At 45.1% G+C, this 9,678-nt stretch overlaps 1 protein-coding gene across 1 annotated transcript in view; it reads left to right on the forward strand.

Annotated features, from left to right (window-relative positions):
* Nucleotides 1–9,678, forward strand: part of NPR3 (natriuretic peptide receptor 3) — a 466,739-nt gene that overhangs the window by 125,334 nt on the left and 331,727 nt on the right. The gene's annotated exons all lie outside the window — the stretch shown is intronic.

A 9,678-nucleotide genomic window follows, 5' to 3' on the forward strand; every position in this document is an offset into this window, starting at 1 on the left:
TGTAAAACCATGGGCCTCGATGGGGTGTATCCATGTGTGCTGAGGGAGTTGGCAGAGATGATTGCTGAACCGCTCTCTATCATTTTGAGAAGTCCTGGAGAATGGGAGAGGTGCCTGAAGAGGCTGGAGGATAGCCAATGTTACTCTGGTCTTCAAAAAAGGGCAAGAAGGAGGATCTGAGAACTACGGGCAGTCAGCCTCACCTTCATCTCTGGAAAGGTGATGGAACAGTTTGTTCTGAATGCCATCTCCAGGCAGTAGGAAGAAAAGGGTTATCAGGAGTAGTCAGCAAGGGTTAACCGGGGGGAGGTCGTGCTTGACCAATCTGGTGGCCTTCTATGAAGTCATTACTGCTGGGTGGATGGGGGGAGAGAAGTGGATTTAGTCTACCTTGATTTCAGCAAGGCATTTGACACCATCTCCCACAGCACCCAATAACAAAGTTGAGGAAGTGTGGGATAGATGAGCGGATGGTGAGGTGGGTTGAGAACTGGCTGACTGGCAGAGCTCAGAGAGCTGTGATCAGCGATGCAAAGTCCAGTTGGAGGCCTGTACTTAGCAGTGTTCGTCAGGGGTCGGTGCTGGCTTTTGTCGTGTTCAGCATCTTTATCAATGACCTCAATGCGGCGATAGAATCCACCCCCAGCAAGTTTGCTGATGATACGAGGCTGGGAGGAATAGCTCACACAGTGGAAGGCTGTGCTGCCATTCAGTGAGATCTGGACAGGCTGGAGAGTTGGGCAGAAAGGAATCAGATGAGGTTTAACAAGAGCAAGTGTGGAGTCTTGCATCCACAGAGGAATAATCGCATGCACTGATAAAGGTTGGGGGATGACCTGCTGGAGAGGAGCTCTGAGGAGAGGGACCTAGGTGTCCTGGTGGACAACAAGCTGGCCATGAGCCAGCAGTGTGCCCTGGTGGCCAAGAGTGCCAATGGCATTCTGGGATGCATTAAAAAGAGCGTGGCCAGCAGGTCAAGGGAGGTGATCCTCCCCCTTTGCTCTGCCCTGGTGAGGCCTCATCTGGAGTACTGTGTCCAGTTCTGGGCTCCTTGGTACAAAAAAGACAGGGATCTCCTGGAAAGAGTCCAGCAGAGGGCTACAAAGATGATAAAGGGTGTGAACACCTCCCTTATGCAGAAAGGCTGAGAGACCTGGGTCTGTTCAGCCTTGAGAAAAAAAGACTCAGAGGAGATCTGATCCACATCTATAAATGTCTAAGGAGCAGGAGGCAAAGGGATGAGGCTGGACTCTTCTTAGCAGTGTGTGGTGATAGGACAAGGGGAAATGGCCACAAACTGAAGCATAGGAAGTTCTGCACAAATGTGCATGGGAACTCCTTCCCAGTGCAGTGACGGAGCAGTGGCACAGCTGCACAGAGAGGTGGTGGAGTCTCCTTCTCTGGAGACTTTCCAGACCCGCCTGGACGCCTACCTGTGCAACCTGGGCTAGGGAGCTGCTTTGGCAGGGGGTTGGACTGCATGATCTCTGGAGGTCCCTTCCAACCCCTACAGTTCTGTGATTCTGTGAAAAATAGGTAGGACACTACTAAGGAGATACCAGCAGAAAGAATTTGGGAAATCCTACACTGATTGTGAGCCTAAAAGTCAAAAACTTGAGCTAGCATTGCTTTTCAACCTATTTTTCACAGTGTTTGCTGCACTGCCACCAGCATTTGATTTACTCTGTGAAAAAATAAAAACACATATTATTCATCTTATAAATGCACTCAGTTGTGCACATGGAAGCTGGCTCACAAGATGCTACCTACCCTCCAGAGAGCACACCACAGGCTGGACAGATCATTTCACTATGCCTGGCCTGGCCAAGCAATAAACCAGAGCTGAAGAGCCACGTCACCTGGCTGGCAACAAAATGGTTTATAACTCTTAGAAATTATCACAGTCTCAGACACACCCTTGGCTCTGTAAAATGCCTGTTCCTATCACCACTGTCTTCTGAAGAGACTATACTTATACACTTGGCAGGTTACAAGATAACTCCCTTGACACATAGCCATAAATATTGTACCCAGATCTTTATTTTAAAGACTGAGTAAATTGGGTCCCTAATTGCAAATATATGGACACGATGTAGTATTTCCAATGAGCATTACATTAAGAAAGGTAACACAAAAAATGCCTCCCTTATGAAAAGAGCATATAAAAAAGACAATGTGTGGCTACTCAGGAGTCAGACATGGAAAGAGTGTATAGCAAACAGCCCCAAAACTGGCAGACTATTCTCTTGTCTTTAATACGATTAAATCTTAAATTAAAAAAGACTGCTGAAACAGCAGACAGAGAACCAGTGATGCCAATGGCACCACCAGAGAACAGAATTGTCCAGTCAAAAAATATTTAGGTCTAGCTTGCAACAGATGCAGACAGCCTACCATATTCTGGGGCTTTTATTTCCACTTCACTTACTACAAATCAGGCTAGGAGCTGTCATAAGCAGAGGAACATTTGCTAACAGATGTGGCTGCCAAAACTGAACAAACCCTGGAAACCTTGCAAAAGCCATCACCTCAGCCAGAGGGAGTCATTACTGACAGTCCCGAAACAAAGGCCTGGATGTGGTTGGTAACAGGTCTACAAGAGTGTGTGGAACATTATTAAAAGTTTGTCTGCTACACCCCATCCTTTTCTATAGATGAATAAGAAATTCCTCAAGTGTATAGAGCCATAATCTTTTATAAATGCCTTTAAAAAACCACTGCAGTGATATAATTTCCTTTTCAAGCTATCTTTTTTTCCTTCCTTTGAAAGCGAATATTTAGAAACCAAATTAGGAAGACAAACACAGCTTTTGCCTTGTAGGAAACACATTCTTTTCTGTTATAAATGGTTCAAGTTGGCAAGGCTTTTACCCAGCAAGAGCTGCCAGTTCTGTAAGAGAGCTCACTCCCTTCAGTCCATGTGGCTCTTTTCCCAGTTATTATTACAGCATACGTTTTTATAAATATTTTTAGCTCAAACAGGCAGGCAATGAATGAAAAAGTTAATGAATTCTATTTCATGCCATCCCAGATGTCCCCTTTTAATTCATGGAAGTGCCATTTTTTGTCTTTTCTGGGGTAAACAGATGTCCATGCATTGGGCATTTATCAAATAATGTTTTCAAGGGGAAAAAGTGAAGAGCTAGTCCTGCAGCATGCTGCTCTTGCTGGGTTTGTATGTTAGCTTGGCATCTGGCCTGCATTCTTCAGATAAGCCTGACCTTTTTCCCTTTTTCTAGAGCTGTTTTCTTTGCTCGTTGCAAACCAGTCCAATGTTGGTAGGAGATGCAGATAGTTCAGCAAAATAAGAAAATAAATTGGTGATGGACACCCTCCTCTTTCAAAAATGTGACTTGTATAAACTAATTTGTGACCCAAGTGTGGTGACTCAGGTTTTCTCATTTTGGAGCCTCACAATCACACACCTAGACCTTTCTCCTAAAGATCTGGGCTGGGCTTCCCAGAAGGATGCAGTCCAGAGCTTTGGTGCTGTCTTCCTGGCATTTTCTGAATGCTTGAACCACAGCCTCACTCTTGAACCATTGCATCCCAATAGAAGCATAAAGCAAAGACTTTAATAATCTGATGTGATCAGTCGGGAATGATCCCTGTAATCAGATCTTGCTGGGTCAAAAGATCATGAATAAGACACAATTAATCTGGTGTTCAAGAAGGGTAGGGAGAATTCCTGGAAGAGTTTGATGATTTACACAAGCCCCATTTTTCACCTGATATCACACTTTCCTGAAGATGTAATGCCTTTGATATGTCTTATAAATCTGAGAAACTCTAATAACTCTGCATTCTTAAAAAAAGACCTACGTGAGATCATGTCAACAGAACAATTCTTACAGATCATGGATCGAGGTTGCACAGTTTATTCTTGACCTCTCCTGGATACTGGGGCACACTGAGAGCATTTTGCCTTTATGCCTATCATTGTGCAGTCCAGAAGAAGAGTCTTGGTTAACAGCGGACCTGAGACTGTGCCTTAGCTTCCCATCCATGCCTCATATGAACTGCTCACATAGAACTCAAGCTGGGGATGTAGTCAGAGAAGGATTTCTCACAAGATGTTCCTTATTTCTTGTGGGATGGTTAAAGTAATGAGCAGTTGTTTCTGTGGTATTTTAGCCGTTATATACTAAATGGTCCTGTCCAGAACAGAGAATTGCAGAGAAGAGCACATTTCAAGTAATAAATTTAAACAGTTTGAAATTTGAGAAAAAGGTGAATTAAGATGGAGCCAAAGATTCAGGTTAGATCTTGCTTAATCCAAACCAGGATATCCATCCCTGACAAAAATGTTGACCACGGCTATTTTTTTGGCACCGTGTCTGTTTTCTCCCTGCCCCAGTTTCTTGGAAGTCACTGTGCTCTGGCACTTCAATTAGAGACGGATAATTGATGCGCTGCAGACTGGAAAAAGCTTATCACACTGCATTATTTATTCCATCACCGGGACCCTATCACCACTGTGCAATCTGTTTCTCCAAGTTTGAAAGAAACTTGGATAAACCACCTGGTGATCCTGTCTGGGACTGTCGACAGTCTGATCCAGTTTGTCACGGACCCTTGGAAATGGCATTGACAGAGTGAAAGGATCTGTTTCTCCAGTGCATACTTTGGAGTGAGGCTTTGTGCTGAAAAGCTGAAAAGAGCTGTGCTGTGTAATGGAGGATCACCCAGACTGTGGGTCTGCTCAGTTTCTGCCTGTTGCCATTCACTGTGAATTTCCTTACCACATCACAGCTCAAAGCCGGCCTGAGCCTACTAATTCTGCTCTGCCCCATGGTTTGGATGAACACATCAGCCACTGCCCCATCTTTGCAACACCAGGCTGCATCCAGAAAATGCTGAGCAAGAGTGCATGAAGCCACTTGGGTAGATGTTGTACCAAGCCAACAGTGCTTCAGGATGCCTTGCCTATCATTTAAACCCAACCCTTTGCTAATCACTCGGAAGGCAGCCAGAGGGGCTTTCTCTAGCACTGAGCAGAGCACTGCAAGGGTAGTGACAATCCCTAAAGCAGGCGACCTGGTCATACCAGCAGCATTGTGGTGAGTGGTTTTCCACACCAGGCATTTTTGGTGTGCTGAGGGCAAGTGGACCACCTTTTGTGAGAGCCCCAAATGTGTCCAGTTTCAGGAAAGCCACAGCCTTGTATCTTCCATGATTTGTACTTTTTATCACACCCAGCTGTGATGGTGGTGACTTCCCTAACCTCTTATGTTATGTGGATAAAAGTGCATGGAGGTTGGAAGGAGGCCTTTAAGGCTGTAATTAGAACATAGGTGAGACAGGAGAGGCAGTCCAGGGATGCTGCAGCACACCACCCACAGGAGACCTCCCCAGACTGTCCAGAGTGGTTATGGATACCAGCGGAGAGTTAGGACCTCAGCCCTGGAAGTCACCACAAGCTCGCAGGTCACACTGAAAAGAAAATGCCAGTGTCAAGCAAGGCAAAAGGATTCCCTGCTGGACAGAAAAGTCAAACCTAGGTAAGTTCCAGAACTCTCTCAGACCCATCCACTTCAGATGAGGGTAGAAACCATATAACACAGCTGGATCTGCCCCATTTACTTCCTCCAGCAGCTAATGATGGGGAACCAGTGTAACGGTACAAACCGTGTACCCAAAGCAGATGGTTCACTGCCACCATCCACAGGTTCAGTGGAACAAGCTTGCAGAAGATGTTTAACCATGGAGAAGGTGTTTCTCATAGACTGTAAGCCCTTTTTGGGTGCACTGTGTCTGGAAGCCCCTTGGATCTGCTTTCTCCTGGATAGCTCATCTCTGTGGGATTTGCCTAAATTCCAGTTGCCAACCAAAACTTCCTCAGAAGTACAGAGCAGATCACAGAAGCCTTCCATGAAAATACCTCACTTTCTCCTGTGGGTTTGCAGTGGTCAGCACCAGAGGTAGGAAAAGGCTTCAAAGCCATAATATGAAAAGCAACTGGACAGCTTGTTGGCTCTTCAACTTCCAACCCTGCTCCCATGGGGTGACACTCACAAATCCCATCTGAAAGGAAAGTCTGTGTTCTCCCTGCAGCCATGCTGAGCTCTGAGAGCTCTGCTCAGACCTTGCACATGGCTGATAGAGAATTAAGCCAGTGAATGGCACAGTGCTGGGCATCGTGCTTTGTAGTGGAGAGAGAAGGCTTCACTCCTGTGTCTCTGCAGAAGCAGCAGCAGTGCCAGCCAGATGGAGAGAGCTGGCAGCCCTGAAGGAGCAGGGCTAGAAGCACGCTGGGAATGAAGGAGTTGGAGAGCTGTGGTGGAGCCAGGAGTTCTGTGATGGACATGCATCGTGGTGGCATGGAGCTGAGCAGCCTTCATCCTGCCAGCTGTGGGCTGGCTCTGTCAGTATGGCTCAGTGGAGATGACTTGTGAAGTAGCAGGTGCAGATTATCCCCGTGTCTAGTATGAAGGAGCACCAGGGCAGGCTGTAAAAAAAAATAAAAAAAATTATTCAACTTTGTTGCTTCTAGAAGTGATGTCCCACAGTCTTACATAATAATCATACTAATAACCTACATTCCCAGCATCAATACGAGTAAGACAGTAGTAAGGGTCAACTTTCACACAGAGCAGTGTTCTTCCTTGCAGAGAAGGTAGCAGCAGCTTTTACGTAGCAGTTACTGCATTTCAGCTGATATCTAATTATCTGACATGTGCAGATGCATGTGCTTTTCTTCATCTTAAACTGTTGAGAACTAGACAGAGGCATATCCTGCTGCTAGAGAACTGTGTCAGTAGGGGAAAGGCAATTATGGCTGCCCCTAAGCTGATGTAGCAAAGCCTGGAAGGGTGATGCTGGGTTCTTTATTCTATTTTGGCACTCTTACAATGGCTCCACAGCTAAAAGCAGAAACCAACCTGGTAGTCTTTTTTTTATCTCCATATCGGTAGCATCTGTTCTTCTCATCGTGAAGCATTCTCGGTGTTTTATTCCAGCAAAATACAAAGAATTCAGAATAGTGCTTTTTGACGTTCTTTATTTTAAATTCTCCTCACACATTTGGACAAGCATATTTCACTATTTGGAGACTAGAAAAGAAGAGTCAATTCCTCCATTTCTTTTTAATTCCAAGTCCAAGATTTCTGCCTGCAGACAGTGACTTTGTGGGACAGCTATTTCTTGCTGAAGTCACAGAGGAAAACAATGGGCAACAAAGACTTCTGCAGATGGGATTCTGACCAAGAGCTTGAAAAAAGAAAAGCAGGGGCTAAACTCTATCATTAATTTGGACCAAAAAATGTGCATAGCATCAAACCACCAGAACAGTGATGGGCAGGAACCAGGTGGACTCTATTAGAAAGCAAGGAAGGGAATGTTTTCTAATAGCTGCCAAGAAACACGCTTGTTTCAGATTTTGCATGAAATGATAGATGGGTTCTTTGAAGCCCAAATCTCTGGTTTTATTCCTCCTTGCTTTGGGACATGGGTGCATTGGATATTCATTACTCATACTGGAAACATTTGCCACAGGAAGCTCCTGGAAAAGAGTTTGGAAAGCCATGAAAGCCCTAATGGCAGCTGAAAATATCAGTGCTGTCCCAGCACTTGCTGAATCAAATTATTGAACGCCAAGATAAATTAATGTTTGTCTCTGAGTCATTCTCAGTTTTAAAGAGCTGAAAGTTTTCAAGCTGCTTTCCTACCAGAAAGTCTTGTCTCCTCAAAAAAGAAACCTCATTCTGGTAGCAGCATCTTTTGAAGTCTGGAATGGTGCTGAGAGAAGACTTGCTTAACTTTCCAGTAAATTCCTTTCCATTCCTCCTTGCCCAGTGAAATATCTGGAATATTTGCATTTTTTCAAATGGGGATTTTCAGTAGTCACAAAGTGTAGGCTAATGAGCATATTCTGCAAGCCTGTCTAGATAATTAATGTACACTGAAGCAGGTCTCAAGGGCTAATCTTTGAAGTGTATTTAATGATCCCGAAATCTGGCTTAAGAATCCAAGATTTCATGGAAGTTGAGTTATAAAATTCCTGTGATTAGAACTTCAAAATAAGGGAAATAAATGCAACAAAAGTATAAAGCCAGGTGACGTGTCCCTATCTTCCAAACCTGGGAACTAAAATATCCATGAGCTGAGAAGAGAAGAGGGAGAGCTGCTCTTGGTGGCCTTCATTCCTGGCAGACCTGAGCACTGCCCTGAGCTGTCCCAGATAGGTCTATGCATGTCTATGGGGGCTGGCAGTGCCTTTTTGGGGACCAGCACAGCCCCACACTCCTCTGCATCGTCTGCTAAACAACAAGTAGAAGAGAGTGGCCAAGCACACGTCAGCACTGGATGTGGCCAAGCACAGGTCAATGCTGACACCTTCCCAGATTCTGGTAAGGAAACTTCCGAGGTTCAGTAAGGGCAAGTGTATAGTCCAACACCTGGGGAGGAATGCAAGCAGCAGTGCACGTCAGCAATACAGCTGACCTGCTGGAGAGGAGCTCTGTGGAGAAGCATCTGGGGGTCCTGGTGGTAACATGTTGGCCATGAGCCAGCAGTGTGCCCTGGTGGCCAAGAAGGCCAATGGGATCCTGGGGCATGTTTTAAAGAGCGTGGCCAGCAGGTCCAGGGATGTGATCCTCCCCCTCTACTCTGCCCTGGTGAGGCCACATCTGGAGTACTGTGCCCAGGTCTGGTTTCTTCGGTTCAAGAAAGACAGGAAACTGCTGGAGAGAGTTCAGCAGGGGCCACAAAGATGATGAGGGACTTGGAGTATCTCCTGAACAAAAAAGGGTTGAGAGACCTGGGGCTGTTCAGCCTTCTTGGCTGAGAGGGGATGTAATCACTGCCTATAAATACCTAGCAGGCAGATATCAGGTGGAAGGAACCAGGCTCTTGTTGTTGGTTCCCAGCAACAGGATAAAGGGGCAGTGGACACAAACTGGAACACAGGAAGTTCCTTCCATACAAACACAAGGAAGAAGATCTTTACTGCGAGAGTGACAGAGAACTGACACAGGCTGCAGAGAAGCTGTGTAGTTTTCTATGGAGAAATTCAGGACTCTCCCTGGACAATTTCTTGTGCAGCGATCCAAATGTTTCGCAGGGTGGTTCACCTTGAGCAGCTTCATTGTGAGCCAGTCCATTGCCCTGTGGGACTAGGGATCTTTCCCTGGGACTGAAGCATTCATTGATGATTTGGCATTCTGGGAAAGTGCTTCTCAGGGTCAGAATGCTACCTGCTTTCAGGAGGGCTGTGTGTGCATGTGTGCGGGCCTATATATGTGTGCATTTGCAGAACTTTATTCTGCAGCTGTCACAGTTCTACTGCATACCAGTGGGTGGTTGAAAACATAATAAAGGATATTATTATATATATATATATATATATATATATATATATATATATAATTTGATACATTTAGTCTAAAACAAGCCCCCAGTAAATTTGTATTTACTTGGCAGAGAAGATATAAAATTTGGTTTGGCAGTTGATTTAGCAAAACACTGGAAACTCAAGGGAAAAAATATTGCCTGGCTGAGTGAGTTGAACTAATACTGAGAAATGGTTCTCTGTGAATCTGAATTCAACCCAGTTTTTCAAAGATACTTATCCAGTCTACTTCCACCGTTGGCCAATTGACAGAAATTCAATATTTTTCTTTTAGTGAATGAAAAGCATAGTCAGAAACAGCCACTGGGACAGAATCATATGCGAAAGCT

The sequence above is a fragment of the Cyrtonyx montezumae genome, unplaced genomic scaffold (genome assembly GCF_038088225.1).
Source record: "Cyrtonyx montezumae isolate F1298 unplaced genomic scaffold, pur_monq_1.0 scaffold_25, whole genome shotgun sequence".
Lineage (NCBI taxonomy): Eukaryota > Metazoa > Chordata > Aves > Galliformes > Odontophoridae > Cyrtonyx > Cyrtonyx montezumae.